The sequence below is a fragment of the Cavia porcellus genome, unplaced genomic scaffold, assembly GCF_034190915.1.
Source record: "Cavia porcellus strain 051 isolate PalLab524CR breed Dunkin Hartley unplaced genomic scaffold, mCavPor4.1 scaffold_22, whole genome shotgun sequence".
Taxonomy (NCBI): Eukaryota; Metazoa; Chordata; class Mammalia; order Rodentia; family Caviidae; genus Cavia; species Cavia porcellus.
In genome coordinates this window covers 43,409,022-43,436,542 of record NW_026947505.1, presented here as the reverse complement: position 1 = coordinate 43,436,542, position 27,521 = coordinate 43,409,022, and the positions used below count along the sequence as shown (strand labels likewise).

Here is a 27,521-nt window from a genome sequence, read left to right as displayed (position 1 = left end):
GGAAAGGGAAGAGAGAAGAGAGAGAGGAGAGGAGTTGCTCTATGAGTACAGGACATCTCAGCTACTGCCCAGTATTCTACACAGGCACAAAATCTGTAAGTCAACGACTATCCCTTTCTGGAGCCTGGTCATATCACATGTTAACAAGTAATACCCCTTATGCTTTCACTCTGTCTTATAGGCATTCATTTGTAGGGTTAGAAGTGAAATTTGGGAAGCCTTCATAAGCATAATGTTTGTTTGCTCATTCTGTATCCACAAAGTCAGGGAAAATAAAGGGGAAGGGAAAAAAGGAGAGAAAAAAAAATTAAAGGAACTCCAAAGCAAGACAGATCACAAACTTCTACAGATAGCCTGTTGGCTGCTTATTCCTTCCACAACTCTTATGTCCCTAACGTGTACTGATATTCTACAAGGCAGTAGGTTATGGCAGTAAGCAAAATAGTCAAGACTCACTTTCTTGAGAAATTTATATGCTAGTGTGTGTGGGGGAGAAATAAACAGATAAATATATACATATGACTTTTAAAAAATAAGTTATGGTGGGTATAGTGGCACACATACCTGCATAATCCTAACGCTCAGGAGTCTGAAGCAGGTGGGTCTCAGGCTTGAGGCCAACCTGGACTACGTGGTAAGATCTTGTCTCCAAAAGTTCTATAGAAGACGTGTAGCAGAGCTAGGGTGGGGCCAGCATTCTAGATGGCTGACCCAGGAAAGAGTACCTGAGACGGAAGTGAGACTTGAGTAGTGAGATAGAGTTAGACTAAAAGTATCTGGGAAAGCGTTTCATACAAAAGCAACACCACATGCAAACACACCAATGCCTCGTACCAGTGGCTATAGGCATGGATATCATAATACCTTCCAAGAGGTAGGCAACACACTGTTTTTGTGTCTGAGTGGTATGGTCCTTGATGTCTAAGACTATTTATAATACGGCTTTGCAGCTTGCCCAGCTGACCTAATTACCTCACCTATAATTTGCTAAATGCTTTCCTTGAGCAGATGCCCTCCCCCATACCCAACATTCATCCATGCCTCTGATGATCTTTTTTGCTCTTGTCTTACCTACAGCATTCTTTTCCCTGTCTTGTCCTTTACAGTCTAAAGTTACATCTCCTCCAGTGAAAATGATTCTTACCTAGAGCTGTTCAGTGTCTTGACTGCAGAGGTTGGACAGTTTTACATAGAGGTGATAAAATTATATAGCACTTAACATACATATGTCAATGAGTACAAGCAAAATTGAGGGAACCTAAATAAAGTCAGTAGACTGTAATGACACCAATGTCCTGATTTTATCACTTTACCAAAGTTTTACAAAATATGATCACTAGAGGTAGGTGAACAAACTTTTTAGGATGTTTATTATTTCTTATGACTGCATGTAAATCTATGATTACATCAACTTTTTTAAAAAATTGAATAACCAAAATCCTGTATTTTTTGGAGACAATGAAATTTAATATTCCTTATTAATCTCAAAAAATATTTCCTAGTTATGATGAATCCATCTGTCTATACATTTCCAAATTGTTCATTGTGATGAACAGAGTGCATTGTTTAAATAGAAACATAACGGTCTTTTACCTTATCATAAAGGGCAGTTAGCTTTGACTAGGATGATTTCTTCTCAGAGAAAAGTTGCTGGTACAGCACTTAATTCTCCTTTTACGTTTATAGATTGCCCTTGACGATCTTTACCCAGGACTCACATCTTCGGTGCAGAATCAACTTTCTTTTCATAAAATGGAACAGCGTGTACCCATCTACAGCGTCCTGGCATTGCTCCCTGGCTCCACAGCCCCTGAACAACTGCCAGCAGTCTTCTCATGTATAGCTTCTATTGAGACCCCAGTCGGATTTTGTCCAAGCTTGGAGACACAAGCGCCTTCAAAGCCGGCATTGTCTTACTGTACCCCACACATTCTAGGCCTCAGTGTCCTCCCACTGGTATTTGGATGAAAAGCATTGAACTTCCCCGTGTGTGGAGCCGGGAAGCTGGTGTCTGAAAGTGGAAGCCAACAGGTCCTGCATGCAAACCAGATTCTATTGTTTTCCAGAGCTATGATCTAGGTTATTCATTTCTTTGAACTTCTAGATGCTAGTTTATTCATTTCATTCTACAGGCTTGGTTATTCATTTCTTTGAACATCAGTTTGTTCATCTATAAAATAGAAAAATAATAGCTGTTGTTAGGCTGTCAGGTTAAAGTGAAGATTAAGTAATATCTGTAAGAGTGCTGAGCACAAACTACAGTTAATAGTGAAGCACATGAAATGAACAGATTTCCTCACACATCTGTGGGTTGATGGGATTCCAGAGTAGGAGAGTACTTTGTGAGAGCAGTACTCTTTTTTTCCAGTACTACTGGGGATCAAACTCACAACCGCCTGCTTGCAAGGCAGGTGCTTATGCCACTGAGCTAAATCCCCAGCCCTAGAGAACAGCACTCTCGAGATAGTCTGTGTCAGCACCAGCCAGGACCTCCCTCGCCGGTTACCATCACAAACTCCACTCTCAAGCAACTGCCTTCCCTCCCAAAAAGGCTTTGCTCTGTGTTAGCTACTTTAAGTCATTAATGTTTAGAATGGAGATTAAAAATTTCCATTGTATAGCTGAGGAAACTGACACACAGAGATTTCAAATAACAGTAATAGAATTCAGTCCAGATCTATCTGCATCTGAAGCACCTGATCTTGTCTGCAACACTACACCATCTTTTCAAAAAGACTGTTCTAAAATGCGGTGTCCCAATTTAGTTGTATCCTTTTGGCATGGCCCATCTAGTACCTGCTGAAAACTCCTCTGTTGAAGTGTTTACTCCAGTGTGATGGTGTTTAGAGGTAAGGCCTTTGGGAGATACTTTAGGGTTAGCTGAGACTATGGGGTCTGGAATCTGACAATGGGATTAGTGTCCTTATAAGAAGAGATACCAGAGAGCTTGCCCTGCTACACGCCAGCATGCAAATGAGAGGTCATGTGAGCCCCCAGCAAGACGGTGGCCAACCAGAAGACAGCAAAAGAGTCTCAGAATGAAACCTACCATGCTAGGACCTTGATGTTAGACTTTTCAGCTTCCAGAACTGTAAGAAATACATTTTTGCTGTTTGAGCATCTGGTTCACAGGATTTTGTTAGGCAGCCTGGGCCCACTATACCTTTATCATATCTATACTCCTTTCTCTACACGGCATTTTTCAAATTGGAGCTGATTAATGACCTTGCCTGCTCCGTCCAGGGCTCAGTTTTCTGCCTTCCCCTGTGTGGATGGCATAGTGTTTGGTTTCCAACAGTTCTTTCATCTTCTGGAGACGTTCCCCTGTTTGGTGTCTGGCACCATATAAACACACCTGTGTTTTTTTTTCCTGAATAGCTTGACATTGGCTTGACTATCTCGATACTCCAAACTTTAAAAAGGAGTCCTTTTTAACCAAATCTCCCAGTGCTTCAAATTGACTTACTAGCTTCTACTTTGAGAAACTTTGAGTCCAGTTTCCTCTCAGACCAGTAGTGACCTCTCACTCTCTGTTTTGCCAGGATCTGTAGCTGATGGCCAGACAAAGAAGGAGGTTCTGAGTATGCTATGTGACCTTTCCTGTTTCTGACACTTACCTTCCAAGAATTACTCTGACAGTTTTATTTATTGTAACAGTTTAGCCTTTAATTCTAAGGTATTGTACTCATATAGGCAAGTGCTCGTGACCTACAGTTCTTCCCAGGGTCTACAAAAATATTTGTGACCCAGAAGACAATAGATTTTTTTTAATCTTGTAAAATGAACATGGTATCATGATAATTCCAGCATATGGGAGACTAAGGCAGGAGGATCACAAATTCGAGGACCACCTGGGCTATATAGCAAGATCTTGTCTCAAAAACAAAATACCCCTTGCAAAATCAAAATTCATATATCCTTAAATGTCCAAGAATTTAACATTAATAAATAACTATAAACTGGCAGCCAAGGTGTCACACACCTATAATCCCAGTACTTAGGAGGGTGAAGCAAAAGAATTGCTTCAAGCTGGAAGCTAGCTGGGCTACACTGCACCTGAAAAAAAAGCTACAGCCCATGTCATAAGCAGTAACATAAGCAATTGATGTAAAATGTGAGTTCAGTGAAATACATTTTCACAACACAAGAAAGGTAACACTTTTGAACATAAGAATGTCTATGAATTATAGTCTTAAGACTGTTCTGCTTAGCTATGCATGATGGCATAGTGGATTGTAATTTCTCATGTATTCTTGATGTCACCATAAAATGAATCAACAGGCAGCCCAATCCTTCAGCGTACTCTGTAGCTCCCAAGTGTTAAGTACTGTCCTTAGCACAGGGTGAGATGACAGAAGAACACAAAAGATAAAATGGAGTCTCAGGCTTGAGGAGTTCAAGTTAATGAAAAGTGGCTTCATCTTTTCCCAAATTTCCTTGCCTCTCTTGCTCTCTTTTGGCTACTCAGATCCACTCAGCTCTGTCCTTCCTAGCTCAGAGCCTTTGCAGATGCTGATTCTTGGGATATTTGTCTTGCCAGACTTTGCGTGGCTTTCAATTCCTACCATCTTTAGGCATCTGTAAATATCACTCCCCCATGGAACCTCACCTCCCTCTGCCTCCTCCCTTCATCCCGTGTAATTTAGGTACCTTTGTGGTTCTTTCATATTTTCCTGTTTGTGTTTTTGCCTTTCCAGATTTTAGCACATGGAAGTAATCTGTGTCCATTTGTTTGTCTTTTTATTTACAGCTGTCTTGCCTCATAGAAGGAAGAATTAGGACAAAAACATGATATATTTTGTTCACCATTCTATATTCAGTACCAGTCACACCATTTGGCAGGCAGTAAGTGTTCATTAAGTATTAGTTTAATAAATAAGAGAGGAAAGGCATATCTCTGATGATAGCTAACAGTAATGGGAAAATGCCAAGAATCAAAAGAAGATCAGAAAGCAGATGTGGGCAGAGGAAAATGAACTGTAGTGTAGATAGTGAACTGGACAAAGAACAGAGATGATGGTCAGGGAGACCAACTAGCAGAACTTGCAGTCAGTTAAGGTCGATGCCAAGGGCTCTTTGAAAGCAGAGATCCTAATTGTTATTCATTTATATCCACCATAGTAAATTCCAAGTACTTCAGACTTTGAACCATAGCTGATATAGATAAGAAAACATGACATCACATACACACACATACCCCAGTTGATACGTAATTAGAAAAAAATGCAAAAACACAAGCATACATTTCCTTTAACATTTCAGAGCAGTTTGAATCATGGGTTTTTTGTTTTCATGGACTATCATCAGGTATCTGAGGTAACTTGCCACATCCCAGACAGCCCTTGAGATTCTTGGGGTGAAGGACCACGAGAGGATGAGAAAAATAAGAGACAAGCTAGGGGTCAGGTGGAGTGTCCTTTTCTTCCTGATGGGAGGAAAGGTAACTGGCTCCTCACTGCAGAGGCGTTTATTTATACCTTTTAACAACTTAATGTCACATGACATCCTGCTGTCCTAGCAATGGCTGTTCAGATTGTCTTGGAGGCAGGTGTTCTCGGGGTGAAGCAGTGTCCCTGGTGCTCTTTGTTCTTAGAATGGTCAAGCTCCAGCCTTGCATGTCAATTTCTAGCTTTAACGGCTCCCAATATAACAGCTCTAAATATAGCGTGTGAGTTTACATCTCCTCTCACTAAACACAGAACAGGTTTACACAGAACAGGTCTTCCACCTCCACTATTTGTGTTTCTTACCCCAGTGCTGTCGCCATCTTTCCCACGTGCCTGACAGAGCCCCATCTGTCTCTGGAGCACTAAGCGCTGATGGGGAGTCTGGGAGCACTGGGTTTGCTGCTGTCCTCTGACTGGGCGTCTCCACAAGTATCTTCATCTTTTCTAGTTCTTTTAAAGTTTTTCTTTGACTTAAGGGTTTGATGAAATGGGAAAATGCTTATTTCATCTGAAATACAAATCTTATAACTAAAAAGATCTTGAACTATGATTCTGAAATACAAGTTTCCGTGCGTTGGTGAAAAATGACAGTGTTATTCATATTGTGTGCAGGTGTGGGTGTAGGTGTGGTGTTAGGGATCAAACCCAGGGTCTTGTGCATATGTTTTTGTATTTTTGTTTTTGTTTAAATTGGGATCTTGCTATACTGACCAGGCTGGCTTCAAACTCCCATTCTCCTGCCTCAGCTTCCAAAGTAGCTGGCAGTACAGGCACATGCCACTGCAACCAATGCTGTGTTTATATTTTCTGATGTGGAAGAAGCCCACATACATGGCAGTGACCCCCATGCCCACTTTCCTCTAGGTCCATAGTGTAGAACCCTTGGGGGCCACCTGGCTTCTGGAACAAAGACTGCCTTTCTGCCTTCCCTAATTGCTAGTTGTGGACATTTGTCTAAGTCTTTGATGTGACTATGGCAATGTAATTAATTTTTTATGTCATTTTCCCTCTTTGAAGTTCAAAGCTATTTATAATTTTTCAGAAATAGCACCTGTGTCACTAGGCAAAATTTCAATATCCATAGTATTCAAGATATTATAATATTTCAAGGTGTAAAATACTTTACAGCTATTTTAATCACTTTCCAACCCACTCTTGGACACTGTTTTTACTTATTTTAATATCTGTAAATTTCTTTGAAAGAAAATAAGAATAGTTAAGATGAAAACAAGTAATCAGATTTCATTTTTAAATGATCAGTAATTTCTTGGTAATTATTTAGAGAAAAATATTTAGACCACTTATTTGACATTTTAATACCCAATTTAGGGCAAGTAATGTGTAATTAACAGTATCTATATTTTACATGATAAAGCTGATTTAATAGGTATTTTATATCTCTCGAGAGTCTTTGTGAGTTAAGCAACAGAAGCCAACTACAACTAATTGAAAGGATTAATTTTAAAACTATATAGAAGAAGTTTTCCAGGATGTGAAACTCAAGTTTAGAGTCCATATTGCAGAACTAGAATTTCTTAAGAAATTCAAGTTCTGTAGCCTTACAAGTAGAACTACCTAGAAAAGAGAAAACTTCCTAGCTGAGCAAAGGCACCATTTGGTGACCTTGGAGTGCCCTGGGGAATAAAGGCACTTGAGTAGAGAAACAGGAAACAATGACCTCCAGGCTTAAATTAAATTTACTTAATGGATGCTGATGACCAATCTTTCTAATTTAATTCAAGTGCAAAGACATCCACCATCTCATAAATCTTACAAAACTGACACCAAGGGACATTTTAAATAATGCGTATGTGCTCTCTGTTGTATTACTAACACAGATTAACATGCTCAATATTAAATACTCACCTAATGTATTTGTACAGATTTAAGGCTCAAAAAGTTTCCTCCCTGCCAGTCTGTATTATTCACTGAGGCCACCATTAAGAATTTCAGAAGAGCAGAGTGAGTTATTGGCAATGCTCAGGTCCCGGGCAGGGAGCCAGACCGGGCATTCTAATGGAGAATGTTGCTATACAAAGGGACCTGTGAATTCCTCCTTTGTTCCCTCTGCAGATGGTTCTTACAAGTCACTAAGATGTCTTAAATCTGGCTGGTTTTAAGTTTAGAAAGATAAGGTGGGAAATAGTAAATCTTTGTACACCTGTTCATCAGTATGGGTCATGCCCTTTGGGACTGTATCTCAGAGCATGGGCTAGAAATGTCCCTGCCCCTAACTGTGCAGGCTGACCATTACTTGCAGCTGCTTAAAGGGAAACACCACACTGATATTCCCCATTGGCCAATCTTGTGACTGTTTATTTGTTTTGTTTTGTTTTTTTGCTGTTTTGAGAAGGGTCTCACTGTATAGTTCAGGCTGGCCTGGACTCACTGCATAGGCCAGGCTGGCCTTGAACTTGTGGCAATCCTCCTGCCTCGGCCTCTCAAGTTCTAGAATTATAGGTATGTGACACCACACCTGGCTTCTTATGACTTTAAAGGCAAGAAGAAAGAATGATGGTTCCAATACTTTCTAGCATTTACTGAGTATACAATATGTGACTAGGATTGCACCGGCCATTTAGAGGCTTTGTATGCTTTTGTTCCCTTGAAAATCCTACAAAAAATGATTGCTGTCCCTTCATTGGACAGCTGAGGAGCTGCATGACTTCTTCTAGGATAAACATGTAAGTAGGGCAAGGCAGCCTGAAACTAGAACCCATGAAGTTTCTGTACTTCTTCTCCAGGTCTTAGTACTTTTGCAGACAAAAAAGGACTCAGACTTCTTGAAACATACTGTATTCAAAACCTCTAGCTTTGTCTACTTACCCAAATAAGATCTGAAACTTCTGAGAAACCTGAGTCCTCCCTGAAGAAGCTAGAACTCTTTCTATAAATCACAAGTTCTGTGACAAAATTTCCTTTTCTTTTCTCTCTCCTTTCCTTTCTTTTTCTTTTTTGAATGTAGCCCAGGCAGACTTCTAACTTGAGATCATCCTGCCTCAGCCTCTGGAGTGCTGGAATTAGAAGCATGCACCACTTCACGTGACTAATTGTTTTCCTTTTTTTTTTTTTTGTCTTTTTCCTTTTTATCAGTACCAGGGATCGAACTCACAACTATCTGCTTGCAAGGCAGGTGCTTATGCCGCTGAGCTAAATCCCCAGCCTAAAGATCTTAACAAATGGACTTTTCAAACTGTTTCCAAACTTTTATTATTACAACAAACTTTGCAAGGCCAGGTACAGGGGCATGCACCTGTCCTCTCAACATTTTGAGAGACTGAGGCAGAAGGATTGGAAGTTCAAGGCTAACCTGAGCAACTTAGCAAGACCCTGTCTCAAAATTTTAAGACAGGAAAATTGAAAAGAGCTAAGGTGAAGCTCAGGGATAGAACATCCTTATATTCAATTCTCAGTCCCACAAATAATGATGATGATGATGATGATAAATTTTTGAAAAACAAGTGCTATACAGTATGTCTGTGGGACAAATTTCTGGAATAGAATTTCCCATATTTTTCTTCAAAGATGTGGCACATATGTGTGTTTCCTCAGACCCTCATTGGCTTATTGAGACAAAACATTTTTCATGCTTACCAGTCAATATCTGAGAAGTGATACTTCCATGAATTTCAATTTCATTTCTTTTTTTTTTTTTATCAGTACTGGGGATCAAACTCACGACCGCTTGCTTGCAAGGCAGGTGCTTATGACGCTGAGCTAAATCCCCAGCCCCTTCATTTCTTTTTTTTATGAGAAGTTGAGCATGTTTCTATACACCTAAGAGTCATTTCTATTTCTGCATCTGTGGATTCTCTGTTCCTCTGTCCCATTTATGTGTTGTGCTTTGGGTCTTTTCTTAATGCCTTGTACGGACATTAACTCTTGATTCTGATAGAATTTGCAAATACTGGCCACTGTGCTCTCTCTTTTCCAGTGGCCCACTCTCACTCTGCAGAGTGTCCTTCTTTTCCTACTTAATTGACCCACAATCACTCTATAGAGCATATTTATTTTCCTATCTTTGGTACTTTTAATAAATATAAAACTTTGATATCTTTTGCGCTTGTCTTGACCAATTTTTAATTCAGAATGACAGGAACCTAGAAAATATCTCTAGAAGCTTTCCACAGCACCCATAGCCTTGCTAACATTTTTGGCAAAGCCAGACAGGAAGAGAGGTCTCATGATGCATCATGGAAAACCCCATACAGATTCCAGATACTTTACCATTAGGCTGTATCCTTAAAAACTGGGAACAATTTAACCCTGACAATCTTTGTTTTTAAAAGCACTTTTTAATTTTTTTTTATCTCTTCTCGGTGGTACTGGGAATTGAACCCAGGCCTCACACATGGTAGGCAAGCCCTCAATCACTAAGCCACGTACTGACTATATCCACTCCCAGAGAGGGGTCAGGCCAGTCAAAACCCTCATCTTCCACTCTGATGAAGAGGACTAACAGGGCCTGGGACAACATATGATTCCTCTATCCTGGACATCTCCACCTCCTATGAGAAATCCTGAGTGACCCTGTATATCATAGGTAAGCAATTTCAATTCCTTTGACTTCTGTTCTCTAGAAAATCTTCTTCTGATCTTTAGCCATAATTGCAATCAAAGAAAGCCCTGGCCAGAATTTCTTTATTTCAGTGCTCACATGTCAATTCAAAAGTCAAATGTATAATCATAAGTGTTGAATTGTCCCACAATGTTCTGCTGCTTTACTAGGAAGAGATTTACCAGTAAAATCGGAGGTAATCTATCTTCCCAGTCAGGTTGTTGTTACTCATTGCAAGAGAAACCTTGCATGTATAAAGTCTTCTTGGGAAATCAAAAAGCTGATAGGCCAAAAGGGGACCCTCAAAACCCTAATCATGTTCCTAGTTCCTGAGGAACTATTAAAACCAGTCTAGAAAACCAAGTGGTCTTTCCTCAAGGGACACAGCCAGCTATAAAAACACTATATGGGGAATGGTCACTTGCATCTTCATAGGACTGGCCTGGCAGCAGCCACCCAATGGATCTGCAAAGCTTGCTGGTTCTGTGATTCCATGAACCCTGGCAAGGTCAGACCACCTTCTTTGTTAGAAACCGAACAGGGGAGAGAAACATACCCTGAGGAGGACTGACAATTAAAAAACCAGCCCCATCTGAACCATCCGAGAAAAGAAGACCACTGGAAAGAGGAAAGCTATCGTATTGCTATGACCCTCAGGAAGACCTGAGGGTCCCCTTCAAAAAGGAAAAGACTCCAGTACCGTTTAAGGTGTGGATAAGCAGAGTCACTAATGACCCCTAACCTACCACAGTAAAAATAGGCACTGGTAGCTTATCTAATCTCCTTCTTTGACATAGTTTCTCCTCCACAGAAAAAGCACAAATATCCTGACCTACTCTTTCTTACATTAGGGCTTTGTATCTTCAACAAAATACTAAATTTTATCTGTTCAAGGCTTCAGATGATGATCCAGACTACATCTCATGACTCCAGACAAATGCACCAGCTTTCCTCCCACTGAACCAGTAGCTCAACAGCTCTTGATATCTAGACACTAACTCCTTTCTTAATGTCTGCTGACAAGGTTTTCAACCTAGCCAACGAGCCATGGCATCCCAGGTAGTTGAAGAGATCATAATTCTCAGTAGAAAGAGCCCACAGCCTTTTTCAGCTGGGGGTAAATATATGAAGAGAGACCTCCACACCCTCAGAACCCCTGTCATGGTTTATGTCTGTGGCAGGCCTAATGAGTGCATTGTGCATTTGTGATGGTTCATTGTCTAGTGCTTGGATTGATGGTGTCAGTGCTACACCCACATAGGGGTGGAGCCAGGATGTGATGTAATGGCAAGAAGAAGGTGTGTCTTGCTCTTTGCTGGTTCTTGCTTGCTGTTTGCAGCCACCATGAACTGCGGCCCAGCCATGCCCACCTGCCTTGGAGCCAACTGAGTGTGGACTGAAACCTCCAAAAATTGTAAAGAAAAATCTTTCCTTTCCCAACTTGAGCTTCAGGTATTTTGTTTCAGTGATGAGTAAAAACTAACTAAGACAGAATTTGGTACCGAGGAGTGGGGTCGTTTGTTGTGACTATACCTGACCATGTTTCTCGAGAGGCTTTGGAGATGGCTTGTGGGCAGAGTTTAGAAAGATTTAGACGTGTCGCCTGGATGCACAGAGCTGGAGCAGTTTAGGCTGTTCTGTAGAAGAGATTCTGGTCAGAGCTCAGGAGACCAGAAGGCTGATAGAAAGCCTGATGGTAAAGACCAGACTTGGGAGGTTTCTGCTGGGAAGAAGGACTGCATTGGTTGTTGGACTCCCCATGATGTGTGTTAAGGCTTGGAAAAAAGTTTGTCTGCATTTTGCTCATGCCCAGAGACTTTGCCTGAGACTGAGACAAAGGGCAATGGACTGATTAATCTTGAAAAGGAAATTAAAAAGCAATTGAATGCTGAGTCTGTGGCATGGCTATTGTTGGGGGCTTTTAGCCAGCTTTATGTTGCAAATCAAGAGCAAAGAGCCCAGCAGGATAATTTGCAATACTGAGAGTTTGGCCAGAAGGAAAATGCTAGGAAAGCTGTGGATTGTAAAGACAGAGTTGAGATTTTGATTGCTGAGGAGAAACAGAGAGATAAGAAAAATGGCCCTGGGGCATCCCAGGAGGTGGGTCCCCACCCTTTGCAGCCTCACTGCAAAGGTGACAGAATTTGCTCAGAGGGAAAACCTGCAGAGCGCCATGCTCCAGAATGGTGATAGAGGCCACATGAGGTTCCAGAATTGCGGCAATGTAGAGAAGCTTTTCCTCACAATCAGATAAACAGAGCCCTGCAATGCAGGCAATTGACCCCTACAGCCAAGAGAGAGAAAAGCCTTGTACTGCTCCAGCTAGCAGCAAACTTTGGCGACATCCACATGGTGCTGATTTTAGGTGCAAGGAAAATGCACGAATTCTGAGGGTAAGATGGCTTCCACCTCGATTGCAAAGGGCCTGGGAGGCCAAGCAGTGTGCCCCTGAGAAGGCAATTTGTGCATATGTAAGGGTGAAGCCAAACATGCAGTGGAGACCCCAGAAGTTTGAAAAGCCAGGAACATGGGTGATCCAAGGAAAGCTGCAAAAAGTGAGCAGAGAGGATTTAAGAGAGAAGCTGTGGGAACTGATATCCCTGGAAGTGCCATGGGGGTGGAATCACCCAAGCCTTTTGGAGCTTGTAACCAGATTGTTTCAGATGCTGAGCATGGAACTCTAGGACTTAATGTTTGTCCTACTGGATGTTGGACTTGCTTTGTTTCCAACACTTTATATTCCCCTGTTTGTAACTTTTGGAATGGTAATGTTTATCTTGTGCCTTTGCATTTCAGAAATGTTTAATCTTGTTTCATTTGTACAGGGGGTTGCAGTTTTCCATAGATCTCGGAGGAGACTCGGCCCTTAGACTGTTCAGCAATGCTGAAACTTAGGACTTCGGCAACTCTTGGAGGTGGACTAAATGTCTTTTGTATAAAGGATGTACATCAGTCCTGGGGGCCAGAGGTGGAATGTCATGGTTTATGTCTGTGACCCCAGGCCTCATGAATTTGCACTGTGCATTTGTGATGGTTCATTGTCTAGTGCTTGGATAGATGGTGTCAGTGCTACACCCACCTAGGAGTGGAACCAGGACGTGATGTAGTGGCAGAAAGAAGGTATGACTTGCTCTTTGCTAGTTCCTGCTTGCTGTTTGCAGCCACCATGAACTGCAGCCCAGCCAGGCCCACCTGCCTTGGAGCCAACTGTGTGCGGATTGCAACCTCCAAAAATTATAAGAAATAAATTTTTCCTTTCCCAACTTGGGCTTTAAGTATTTTTTCTCAGCGATGAGTAAAAAGTAACTAAGACAATCCCTTAAAGAATTGTGAAGATTTATATCCCTCAGGGGAAACTGAGGCAGGAGATTAGGGCATGGCTAAGCAGCTGGGAAAGTGAGTATGAAGTGTTAATCATGGGAATCCAGGACTTACGCTCAGAAAAACAATTCCTAAAGCCCTCACCTGAGCCAATCAGGAAGTGCCACCTTCGGTCCCTCTTGTGAGAAATCAAGCAGGTTTTATTTTTTTGAATCAGATGATGAGTAGTTTTCCCATTTTCTTTCTCTTTTTTTTGCCAGTTTTTAAATTTTTAAATAGTAAAACAGCAAAAAAGGGTATAAATAATGCAGATTTCAAAAAAAGTAATAAATCAGCCCAGTTAATATGTTACATATTGTTTACCTTTCAAGTTACAAAATCAAAGCATAAAAAATGAACAGACAGGAATTTAGCTCAGTGGCATAAGTGCCTGCCTTACAAGCAGGCAGTCGTGAGTTCAACCCCCGGTACCGATAAAAAGAAAAAAGACAAACAAAAAAAAAATGAACAGACAATCAAACAATGACATTTGTAAATATTTCGTCTCTCTGGTATAAACTGAAAGAGTAACAAGATCCAAAATGGGAAAGAACTTACCTTTTTATACATCATTTGAAAATTAATGTGAATTCATATAAAAATTTCATTTGTGATGTGTGTGTGTATGCATGTTTAATCTATGGAAGAGAGAATTTTCTTTTTCTAAAGATGAGTAACTTTTACTTTATCTATATACCACTTTTTGTTTATTTATTCTTCAGATGCTTTTTAGTGTGAAAAATGTATTTTTGGGAGGGATTCTAGCACTTATAGCAACCAATTAATGTTTTTTAAAAAATTCTCTTTACTTTCTTCTACAGTGGATTTAGTTTATTTTTTTAATTTTATTTATTTATTTATTTATTTATTTTTAGCCAAGAGTAGTCACACATTATCTATGATCCCAGCACTCTCGGTAACTGAGGCAGAATGATCACAAGTTCAAGACCCAGTTGGGCAACTTAGCATGACTGTTTCAAAATTAAAAAAAAAAAAAAAATTAAAGGGAGGGGATGTAGCTCACTGGGAAAGCCCTGGTTCAATCCCCAATGCCATAAAGATAAATAAATAAAAGAATTCCAAAACTTTACATTTAAAATTTTGATCCACTAGAATAAAATTTCAAAATATTTATTCTAGTCTAACACATGAAGTTAGAAACTAACAAGGTTCAGTTTACCAAACGACAGATTCTGAAGCAGATTGCATGTAGGATGAGCTTGCTGCTCCATGCCTCTTAGAGAGTAAAGAAAACAAAATTGAGCCAAAAAGGATGAATGGAAAACAGTGTCAACAAAACTGTCAGCCAGTTCTATGCTTTCTGGACCTGGAATCATGCTTTAGAATTTTCTTAAACAGAGAGGAAGAGAGGGGGCATTTATACCCCAGGATAAAGTAGGCATTAGATATGAGCAATCCCTGGGATACAGTTTTGGACAAAGCAGCTTCCTTTGGCTGAGAACAATTGTTTTGTTTTGTTTTGTTTTGTTTTGTAACAGGGATCAAACTGAGGACCTTGCACTTGCCAAGCAGACATTTATGCCACTGAGCTATTCCCCCAGCGAGAGAACAGCTCTTGAAGAGGGACTCACCCGGCAACAGTACTGACCTCCAATAGTACTGATCCCAGAAGAAATCAGTAGGTTGATCCTGAACAGGGCCTATGGGGTGGCAGGCCACGGTGTCTGCCATACTGTCTCTTTAATAATGCTCACTGACTAATGCGTCTCTGTGCCACTTTTATTCTGTACCAAATTCCATATGCATTTGGGTCCAGCCCTAGACGTCTCCATCTATTTGCTCATTTGTCACTAGTATACTGTACTGTGTTAAAAAGTGCAATTTTGTTAAAATATGCTTTAATATTTATTATACTTTTATCTTTAATATTTCATATACTTGTCCCTTCTCTTTAATTTCAGGTTTTTCCTGGTCATTTTTGCTGGCTTATTTTTCTGTATAAAGTCTTAGGTTATCTTGTTACTTAAATGAAGAAAGTGTGAATGGATTAAATTTATAGATTTATCAGAAAAGAAAAGGTACTTTTTATGATGTCATCATCTCTAAGAATTCGCTTTGACTTTCTATTTGTTCACTTATCTTTTGTGATATTCAGTTGCGTTCTATGTTTTTCTTTAGATAAGTATGCATCTTCTGTTGAGTTCCTAACGGATATTTTATCTCCTTGAGAGTTTCGTGAGTGGGAAATTGTCAATATATTGCTAACTCATTATTTGTATATATGACAGTAAATTATTTCTGTATATTAATCTTGAACAGAATCACCTTACTGTATTTTTACTGTTGATTATAGTTTTTTTTAAATTTATTATCTTATAGTTGCTGAGTATACAATTATGTCACTTAAGGTAATAATATCCTTATCTCTTTTTTTATAATTTGGGGGGTGAGACAGGGTCACACTATGTAGTTCAGACTATCCTCAAATTTGTAATGATCCTTCTGCCTCAGCCTCCCGAGTTCTGATATTATAGGTGTGTGCTCCCATACTTGGTTTCTTTTCTAATTATCAAGCCTCTACTTTTTAAATTTTGCTTCAATTAGGCATAAGATCTTGTTATGAGACAGTCTTCCACTGTGTACTCCAGGGCAGCCTTCAGCCTGTTATGGTACCTGTAGAGCGGCCTTGGACTTGTGACTTTCCTGTCAGCTTCCTGTGCCCTGGGATTACAGGTGTGCACCACCACGCCTGGAAAATCCAAGATATTTTAAAACACTAAAACTATGTGATAGCTAATCTTGATTGGTTAATTTGGTTGGACTGAGAAACGCCCAGGAAATGAGTAAAGCAGATTTCTAGGTGTGTCTTTGGTTGTTCCCAGCAACAACTGCATCATGAGGGCTCCAATGTCATCAGTGAGTTCATTCATTGATAAGATTATAATTGATGGCATGATTTGGAGGTGATGAAAATAGGAAGTGGGGCCTGGATGGAGGAACTGGATCAAGGGTGTGGTTAGAATTGAGGACCATATCTGGTCTATGGCCCCTTCCTCTTGTTCTGTTTCCTCTTGTTCCCTTATGAAGAAAGAAGCTCCCACCACCCTGTCCTACTATGTCATGTCTACCTTGCCAGCTGTGGAATGAAACCTCTGACACTGAAATCTTTTCTCCTTTCAGTTGTTTATGTCAGGCTTTTATCCCGGCAATGGAAACATGACCAATATAAATCCTAAAACATGATTCACAATAAGCTGTTTTACAGCTGTGGTTACCACATAGTTTTATAATTATATGATTATAATCCTCTTAGTAGAAGTCTGTATCACTAAATTATGACCTTCCTTGAGGGCAGGAACCATTATTCCCCTTTATGTCTCCAACAGTTAGCTTAGTTTGTTGGATATAAATGTTTGTTGATAATTTAAACAAAAAACCAATAACCAAACAATAAATTAAAAAAACTACTATTTAAAAGTGTCTGCTAGCATCATCTGGCATTAATGTTAGCTACTCTATTTCTCTTAAAAATTTTGAGGTTCTTGTATATAATATGATTTTTTTTTTTTTTACGTTGGAGCATCTTGTAATCTCAGTCTAGTTCTCAATTCTGTCAGATAAGTACCTGCTCCAGATACCAAACATCTTTCCTCTGTCAGCAAACACCATCTGCTCATGTTTAAGTGAAGTGTGCCCCTTGGTTTTCAGTGCTCAGGAAACCTGCAAAGTTGAAGACTAGGAGCTCCAGTGGAAGGCAGAAATAATGTGTATCCTTCCAGATACAGGGTAGCACAGCGTGAAGGGGACTGAAATCCTTCTGACCAGCTGCGATCTCTGGTTTCTGTTATTCCCAACCTTCTTTGGAAAAAAAAGGAATAAAAATAAAATTTGCTCTACTTTGAGATCTTTTGAATTTTTAGTGATTCAAAACATTCTCAATGAATCCACCATGATGTGCAACTAAGAATGGTTTTTTAAAAATTATGCTACCTCAACTGAAAGGAATGTTATGCCACCACTAAAATGTAATGATGATGATTATGTAATAATTCATGAAAATAGCACTTTTCGACAGCATTAAGTTAAAACACACACACACACACACACACACACACACACACACACACACTCCACCAGTGACTGGAGATATCATTCTATGATAGAGTGGTTACCTAGCACACTCAAAGCCCTGAGTTCAATCGCTGGAAACATGTGAAAACAAAACACAACAATACAAATATACAAAGATGAGAAAGACCAAGACAGAGAGCAAAGGGGAGAGAAACAGAAAAAATAAATTATATGTATTAGGAAGATGTAAGAAACCAAAATATTTATCCTAAATAGTTAATTAAAAGTTTCTTGAGTTGAAAACAAAACAAATGACAAAAAAAAAAAAAAAAAAGAACACCAGAGGGAATTGCTTTTCCTTTCCAGAGAATCACAAAGGTTTCTTACTCTATCCCTCACCCTTTTCCATAAAGAAAAGATGGACATTCTTCTTTGTAGCACTTGCTTACCTGCTGAGAGGTCCCAGTGCCAGACAATCCTGGAAATAGACTTCCTTCTCATAAATTTATTTTCGCACTTTTACTATCGCTCAAGCCTGGTGATTTCCTTTCTTCTCTTGTCTCTCTATAATTTATTATTCTTTGCTAAAATCATTTTTTTTCAGTACCAGGGTTTGAACCTGAGGCCTTCACACTGAGTTACACCCTCATTCTTTTTATTATTTTTTCATTTAGAGGCAGGGTCTCACTAAGCCACTAAACTGCCCAAGCTGGCCTCCAATTTGTGGTCCTCTTGCCTCAGCCTCCCCGACTACTGGGATTATAGGCATGCGCCACCATGCTTGGCTCTGTTAAAATACTATTTAAAGCAAACTCGTGAAACACTGCCTAAAGTCATTTTTCTCTGATTTGATGTAAACAGCAAGACTTAAAAACTTGCTCACTTTTTTCTTGTTAATCTGCCTTTAAGTCTTCCAAGTACAAATTTATAGATTGAAGAAAATTATAATTTTTCCCCATCAGTGGTGGGATTGATACAATTAAAAACTGCTGCAGTTTTTTGAGGATCCTCCAAAGGTGGAGATTTCTAATGCGAGAGGATCTCTAAGGAGCACCCTCAGAATTGTATTTGTGGGGATGTAATGAAGCAAACACTGGTGGAGGAAACTCTGGACTTCAGTCCAGTTCCACTCACCACCCCTTGGAGAAGCTGGACTGCCAGAGGGAAGTAGGGTTGATTGACAGTGAGGCAGCCGGTGGGCAGCTTTCTCTGGGGGACCTTGTAAAGGGGAGGCTAATGGGAAAAGCTACAGTGTCCACCACTACAGCTGGTCTGAAGCCTTTCCATTACATTCATTATCTGCATCTTCCACCACGCATAGTAGAGTCTCCTCACGTTTTGGGCTCAGTAATTCTTTTAAGTGAGATGACCCAGATTTCTTTGTCCTAGGGGCCTGCAGTCCTGCTCAACTTGCTAGTTATAGGCTCTGGCTCCTTCAAAGGAATACCAAGTAAATCACGTGGAGTCCAATATATTCTTTCTGTCCCCATTCTATAACAATAGTCTCGGCCAGATGTGGGGGTCAGTTATCCCTTCAAACTGTCATTAGCATGGGTTCTTGCTTTAGCGATCATGAAATTAAAACTGAAGCAGCAGTAAAAATTGATAGGCAAAACTGGAAAGTAAGAGAAAATAAAGTGGAACATAATTCTGATAAAGATTGAGTCTGTCCCCTAACAAAGGGAAGTAAGGGAAAGTAGCTTCACTTTAAAAAACCGAAGGGACATGGATATGGAGAGATAAATCAGATTGGTCTGTTCACAAAAGAACCCACTCACCTTCCCACGGTTTTCCCATCTCTGAAGCCTAGTGCTTTTCTTTCCTTTCCGATCACCTCTGTAATTTATTGTTCATTGCTAAAATACTGCATTTTATGGAGTGTGGAGGGCTGAGATCCAGTCCATCATTATCTCAGTCCTGGTTTTGCAGCTCTAGAGGAATCTTTATGGTTTGAGGGGTGATCTGGGTCCTATGAAATGATTGTCTTTCTGTCAGATTCAGTCATATGACTCTCTGCTTTTCCTGGAGCCCAGATGACAGTGGCTAAAGACTTCTAGGTGTCACTCCAAAGACAGGTCTATAACTGGATATTATGAATGCTGGCAGTCAGATACCTTATAAATCCTGAGGCTTTCTTTAGTTACTCTATCTTGCTGTTTTCCGTCCTGAAGAAGGAAGAAACAAGTTAGGTAAATTTAGTGCCAGTAAATCTTATTTTGCCAATTTCTCTTAAATGATTAGTGTATCTATATCCAAAGTTTTAAAGTAATAAAGGATAAAAATAAAGATCAAGTTTTTTCTGATTTTAATTATCTACGTAACTTATCTGGAGGCTCAAGGGAAGAGTTTTGGTTTTTAGTAGAAGCCACTTTAAATCCTGGACTGCTCAGAAGAAAATGCAAATGGTGTTTTTAGAGAATCACAGGTTAAGGGCCAGGAGTTTGTCTCCCACACTATGGTAGTATCTGACTACATCAAGACCAGCAACTTCTTGTCACACCTGCTGATTTTTTGGCATGAAGAACATTAAGTGACTGAGTAACCAAAATAACTTGAGATTCTTGCTGTGTACCTATGTGGAACATTTTCTTCCTTAAAGCCAGTATCTCTAAACTTGCAATTTCAGAGTAACAGGGACAGAAAGCAAAAATTTTCCAGTTGGGTCCTTGAGCATGCAGATAAGCAGAGTCACATCTACTGCTGCCCTTCATTCTCAGGACTGTACACTCTACCTATAATGGACATCACATTATAGAATTATTATGTGTAGTGGTTTTTGACGTAGGGTATGCTCAGTGGCACCAAACAAGCCATTCCACTGTCCATCTATCCAGTGTAGAATAGAATACGGTGAACTGATCCATGGTCATGCACTCACTGCCACACCTCCTACGCTTATTCCAATGTGATCTTTTGCAAGATTTCCTTAGCAAATTAAACATTCTGTAAGCCTTTAGCCCATAGTGTTATCTGAGGCCCTGAACACAGGAAAGGCACTTCCAGGGTGAAATACGTATCGATTCAAATAGAAATGAATTGTCTTTCTTACTGAGACAGCCAGAGACCACCAGGTGAACAAACAGCAGGAGCACTCCTGGTCCTTCACTCAGGACCTGTTACCCATTAAAAGTAGGGTGTGTGTTCTTCCCCACCCCCTCATGTTCCCAAATAATCTTAGTAGCTTCAAAAACCAGGTACATCATTAGAGCCAGGATGCCTTCACCATAGCACCTCCAAGAATAAGGTAGATGCAATGCTCTTGAGACTCTTCTTGAAAATCTAGGAGCTATTTTTTCTTTCCATATTTTCAACAAAAATTCTCCTAAATTCCTCCTTTGATTTATAAATTCATTATTTAACATTTGCCGAACCATGATTCTGGTATACTTGGTAACATCTGGAGACTTGTACAGGGATCTGAGATTAATAGAGAGATGTTAAATTCCAAGTAGTCATGCAGACAAAGCCAATGATGAATACAACAAACTCCTTTTAACAAGGTCCACCGTATCAACCTCCTGAAGAGAGCACATGCCTGCTAAACCCCAACATGACATCCAACAAAGACTCTTTAGATTAGTTCTCTGGAGAAAGTTCCCTACTGCCATCCCCCGTACATCAATTTCTTCCAGCATGAAGAAGCTAGATTAGGTCTGTGCCCATTCTCCTTTAATGGCAGCTAAGGATATTTCTTCAGAATGGGGAAAGTATGGAAAGTAGTTAGCATATGAGGGATGCAGCTACCTAAGAGAAGGGCCTGAAATGGACATGGATAATCAGCCACACTAACGGGAATTTAAATAATAGTGAACTGGGACCTTGGGCAAGAATAAACTTTCTCAGGCATCATGTAATCAGTCCACTCCCTCCTAAAGAGACATGCAGTCACCTGATTCTGAGTTCCTGTGTTCTGAGGAAATTATAGTGTAATTTACAGTATAAAATGTTTATTTTCTCTAAAATCCCAGCTTACTGTAAACACTATGTGGAAAAACTGGGTTGGAAAGTCTGAGCTGCAATTTTTTTAACTTCACAGAGCCAACCATGACAGTGTCCACCAAACACGTAAGCAATTCCTATGACCTGCTTACCAATAAGTGACTCTACATTGAGAGGCCACAGTGAAACCCACTCAGGATGTCCCCTGAAAATTCAGGTGCTGTACTTCCAACAAAAACTCTCCTGACCTCCCCTACCCAAAAGAATAAGCTAGATGAGAAAATAAAATTCATGGAGATTGAAATAGAAAGGCTAGGGCAAACTGGACAGCTAACTGAGTGAAATGTGTTAAAGTCATGAAAATCCATGTTTAATAAGTAAGTTGAAGGAGACGTTTCCTACAAAGAGAAGACATTTGTAAAACACTGGACTCAAAATGGCTCTAAGCTTATGGTTCTTGAGCATTGCCCATGGGATCAACTAGAAAGCTATACTTTCCATTTTTCACGCACATATGGATACAACCAATCAAAAGAACCATTTCTGACCCTTCATTCATATTTTCTGAGATGCCAAGTGAGTTTTACAGTAGGATAATTTACATGTGGCATGAAGTCAAGTGGGCTTTTGATAAGACAATTGTTCCAAAACCATATTTATAGGAAGAGGAGGCAAATCCAAGTATTTCAGATATTAAAACTCCTTCATTTTATCTTCAAGGCTACCCTAAACCTTTACACTGCCTGGCTCTCACCCTGTAGAGTGTATTTTGTTTTCTATATTCAGTAAATCTATACTCTCACTGCCTTTTTTGTGTGTCTTTGTCCATTCTTTATGTAGAACACCAAGGACACCTTATCCAGTAACATTTCTACAGATTCCCAATGGGTTGCTAAGAAAAAGACAACTTGTCACTTTCATCTTTCTTTTGTATCTGTTCCATTTATCATTTTAAAACTTTGGATCAGATTCCTGGTGAGTTGTGTACATAGGCAGATTAATCACATAGGCAGTGTCTAAAACTAGTGATGCAAGATTTATTAGCTCCCAATTTCCTAGCCTATCTCATCTTTATTCAAGACTAAGAACACCAAGATAAGAGATTTTCAGGGACATTCACCGATCAGCTTTTACCCCCTGGAATGGGTGCCTAACAGTCTCTAGTGGAGACAGGAGATTTGGGAGTGGTAAAGCTCCGTGGGGCAGTAAGTGTGACCTGTTAATTACAAAATCCCAGGACACAGTGCAGAATGGATTCCTGTATATAGACTTCTCATGAGAATTCAAGCAGGTTTTTCAATAAGATGGCCTAGACCTGATGTCAGCCTGAGGAGTGGGTGATACAAAAAAGACAGTTGCCACTGAGTTTTTGCCACTGTGTTTGCTCTTGCGTGGTGGCCCACCCACACACTGTAGGATAGACTTCTTTTGTCACTTTTAGTAGACACAAACTCACCCTGCAGAGCCTATTTCTTTTCCTACCTCTAAAAAAACTGCTACCATTTATGCTTGTCTTGACCAATTCTTTACTTAGGACAGAAAGAACGTAGGCCTGGCAAGTGTGAGGTGGTGAGTTCAATTCCTGGAACAGAAAGAAAGAAAGAAAGAAAGAAAGAAAGAAAGAAAGAAAGAAAGAAAGAAAGAAAGATGAAAGAAAGAAAGAAAGAAAGAAAGAAAGAAAGAAAGAAAGAACCTACAAACCACCTCCAGGGATTTCCAATATCTTAAAACCTGGTAACAGCGATTGCCCTAAACCTGGTTACCTAAGCTATCAGCAGAGCTTCTGTAAAACTGAGACTGTCCTCAAACAGAAGCAATCATGTCATGGAAGCGGAAAGATTCTTGCCCTAGAATAAATTACTGTACGGTTGCGGGCGAAGAAAACTCCAGTCAGCTCCTCATGCATCATCAATGCCTGCCCTAAGGGCAGCTCCCAGTCAGAGGTTGTATGTATATCTCATACTCCACCTTCCGGGCAGAGGTAGCCAGGCTGTCATGGACGCCTCTCCATGTTCTTGGAATAAAGGCTATTTTTTACTTTGTATTTTCTCTCTCTCTCTCTCTTTTTTTTATCGGTACCAGGGGTCGAACTCATGCCCGCCTGCTTGCAAGGCAGGTGCTTATGCAGCTGAGCTAAATCCCCAGCCCCTATTTTTATCATGCTGAAAACTCTTTCAGAAGCTAGTTTGCCTTCCTGAGCCATAAAGACCACTGGAGCTGTGAAACCAGAACTAAGATAACAGACCCTAGCCTATCTTAGCAGTCTTATTGAAACTGGCCTCTTCCTTTTGTTGAGGGGCAAGTTTGATTTTCTTCATTAGAGCTGTGTCTTCAGATTTTCTCTTCAAGCTGAAATTCTTCCATATTTCCTCTTATTTTCCACTAAAGCTCTTGTCTGTAGACTTGTGCTATTGCTTCAGTTTTAATTTCCATTACCAAGGAAGTAAAGGCCCATGCTAGTCAGAAACATTTCCAGAGCCTTTGTTTTTGCTTTAATAAAAAGTGTTCTTTGAGATTTACCATTGAAAATGGTCATCTGTTAGTTTTTCCAGCTTTACATAAGAAATTCACTGAAGTATGCTCTGTTCTAGGAGATATTTGATTCCTTTTTCCACTGCCTCCAACAAAGGTGCTTGCATTTATTTCTCATTTAACGTTGACACCACTTTCACTGTCTCAGAGCCATTCTAAAAGTTTGTCCCAGGGCCCGCTAAATTCTGTATCCCAAGCAGATTTTATGTTCTTCTTCCCCTGTATCCATTTCTCTCAGAATCTAATTCCATGGGTTCTCACTCAGCTCTACAGGAACATACTGACCAGGCTCTCATTCCTGTAAGGAGTTCCTCCTTTAGTTGTAAGAATTCAATATTTTCTGGAGCTTTACTACTTTTATGCTTAAATGCTGAGCCTGATCTTCATTTTTATTTCCAGCGGCAGGATATCAGAGTTGCATTCTACTCCTGAAAGGAAATCTTCTGGTCTTTATGTTTAGCTGGTTAATTGTTAATGACTCTTAGCCTTTGCTTGTCTTCCTCAAGTGCATCTTTTGCCCCTAGTAACAGTCATCTTTTTTTTTTTTTTTTTTTTTTTTTTTTTTTTTTTTTTTTGTCTTTTTCCTTTTTATCAGTACCGGGGATCGAACTCACGACTGCCTGCTTGCAAGGCAGGTGCTTATGCCGCTGAGCTAAATCCCCAGCCCCAGTAACAGTCATCTTATTCCACTGTCTTTAGAATTATTAAATTTCTTCTTGCTGTTCAAGTACTGATTCCATTGTCCTAGCCAGTGCATTTCTTTCTAAAGTAATCCCATCCCAGAGAGTATCAACAATCCCAATGTCATTGTATGCCCCTCTTCATCCGTGTTCTACCAAGCACCCATGGTGGGCTCTCTTTCCAGCCAGCTGATGGTTGACTTACCTTTAGGGAGTGCTTTCTTTCATCATTCCTGCCATCTAGGTTTCCTGGGAAGTAAACTCTGCAGAGTGAAGCAGCAGGACTGAGCACAGAGCTGCTTGACTGTGCTACCCCTACAATAAGCACTTGCAGCTGTTGTTTTTTGAAGCCTCTGGATGAATCTAAAGAATTTTCCCAAAGTTGGGAGTGGTGACTAGTGTCATTGGCTGTGAGCTGTCCCAGGCAAGAGAAAATGACCTTGGATGAAGTGCCTCCCTCATTAGAGGATAATTGCAAAGAGAAGGGCTTAAGTAGAAGCAGTCAGCTATCGGCCTTCTGTAGCACATCAAGTGCACTTACAGACAAGATTAAAATTGTGGCGACAGAAATGAATCATTTAAAAAATTTCTCCGTAGAAAATGCCAATACCCTTTGAGTTCATTAGATCAGACTGAGTAATTCGTCCAGAGGAATTTTCCCCACCTGAAGAATGACCCACGCCTCCCACAAAACAAATAAAGATCTGGGAGTGGCTTGCTCAGCGCAGTTGCTGATAAAGTCCAGTCAACCTCTTGTCTGTCCCCACGTATTCAACCTAGACCAAAAGAAGGCAGGTCAGAGTGTGTGCTTTAGGTTTCCTGTAGCACAACAAGCAAGGAAACTGTACAACGCAAATAAATGAATCAAGGCTTGTACACTTCTGCTTAGAGATTTGTCACTATATATCACTGACAGTAAGAAATGTAAATCTGACTATAAAGGCCTTGAGAAATAACTTGCAACTTTACAGAAAACTGATGAAAAGCAACTTTTAGTACACTTAAAAGAGAATACTTTCTAAAAAATCCTATTTGGCCAGCAAATTTCTGGGTTCCATTCATCTGCTGTTGTTCTCTGAATCTTTTTGCCACTGCTGCAAAACTGTGAAAGACTCTGCTCCCCATCTTTTGGCTTTGTTACTTTCCTTGTCAACTATATATGCAAATTAATTTTTGTATGTAAATCAGGTTAGTGTTCTCTAGAGTGTTTTTTGTTGGCCTTTTCTACTTACTTTGCTGTGTTTGGACTTGGGATTGTTTTCTTTTGTTTTGTTTTGATTTGTTTTGTGGTTGGGAGTCAAGCCAAGGACTTCACTCATGCTAGGTAAGCATACTACCACTGAGCTACATTCTTTTTTAAAATTTTTTTTATTTTAAAGAGAGTAAAATTAAACACAACAGAGCAAAACAGATCATAAGAAAACAATTTAAGAAACACAGATTTTAAAAAAAGATTAAGATAAAAGAGGACATAACACGGGTCAGAACAGAACAATTTAAGCAATACAGTATTTCACCACAAGACAACCCAACATGAGAGTAGTTACAATAGTGTCTCTTTCCTTGAAATATTTGAGTATACCTTCCATATACTATAGTATCAAACATAATAAGACAATGTAAAACCATTCAAGAGAATGAAAGTATTACAGAGTATTCAGAACCAACTAATAGAAAATGAACAAGGATTACTATATTATCTCCTTGTCTATAAAAATTTTTGTTTATACTATCACATATAATAAAATCCAACAAGACACAACATGATAAAACCAATGGAGACAGAAGAACAAAAACTTGGTGAGACTTCAAAATAAGATGATATTAAATCATCACTAGCTATTAGCTGTTCATACCATCACAGCAATAAAATCAAACAACCGAGAATAAAACTATTCCAACTAATGAATGAAAACATAAGGCTTCAAAGAAATATAATGGGGAATCATTATTACCACATACTTTTATGTATTCTTACCATTTCTTACACTAGGGAAACTATTCAGTATTTATACATGTGACTTTATGTCGCTTATGAGTATAGTCTCAAGCTGCATCCATTTATTTATAAATATCTCAATGTGATCATTCTTTATAACTGAGTAGTACTCCATTGTATAAAAAAACCACATCTTTTTTTTTAAAGGAAAAAAAAAACCAAAACAATATAAGGGTACAAGTAATACAGAATTTCAAAAAAAAAACAGTAAGAAATCACTAGTTAATAGATTACATATTGTCATCTTAGAGATAGTTGTTCAAGTTACAGAATTAAAGCATACAAAATGGACATTCAAACAGTGAGACTGCAAACAGTTGGGCTCGATGATCCAACAAAAACTTAGTAATATGGTCATATATCTTACACATCTAAATACACTTGCAGTTGTATCCTTTAGAGCACTTTTTTCCCCTCTCTTTTTCTACAACAACACTTACACATTTTGGGTTTTACTACTCCCATACTTCTTATTACTTTTTTTGGAAGAAAATAAAACCAAATATGACAAAACAAAGCAGTCAATCAAATCAAAGGATAGGTATAGCACATGATATAAAAACAGAATACAAGGTAATCAACAATGGTTACCATAATGCCTCTTGCTACCTTAAAAAGAATTGCCTATATCATTAGGTATAATAAAATTGAACAAAACAGTACAGAACAAGACCAATAAAACCTAAACATTGTAAACATTACAGGACTTCAAAAGAAGATAATAGTCAAACCAGAATGGGCATCATAGTGAGTCTTATTGCCTTCAAAGTAGTTGCCTATATCCTTAAACTTGATACTATCAAACAGAACAGAATAGATTAAAATCAGTCAAAACAAGATGGTGGGAGCAATACAGGGCTTCAAATCAAGTTAATAGGAAATCAAAGTGGGTTACTATAATATATCCTGCTAATTTTTTTGCTTTTTTCCCTTAATCAAAAAAATAATAAAAAAATAAATAATTTTTTTTAAAA

The 27,521-nt window shown here is 39.4% G+C and overlaps 1 long non-coding RNA gene across 1 annotated transcript; it reads right to left on the bottom strand.

Moving 5' to 3' along the window:
• On the bottom strand, positions 1-25,175 carry LOC134472115 (uncharacterized). Its single transcript, XR_010041978.1, has 4 exons — positions 24,754-25,175; positions 19,176-19,562; positions 1,594-2,170; positions 1-725 (listed from the first exon to the last, which is right to left on the bottom strand). It is a non-coding gene; the product is annotated as an uncharacterized LOC134472115 (long non-coding RNA).
• Positions 25,176-27,521: the final 2,346 nt, after the last annotated feature.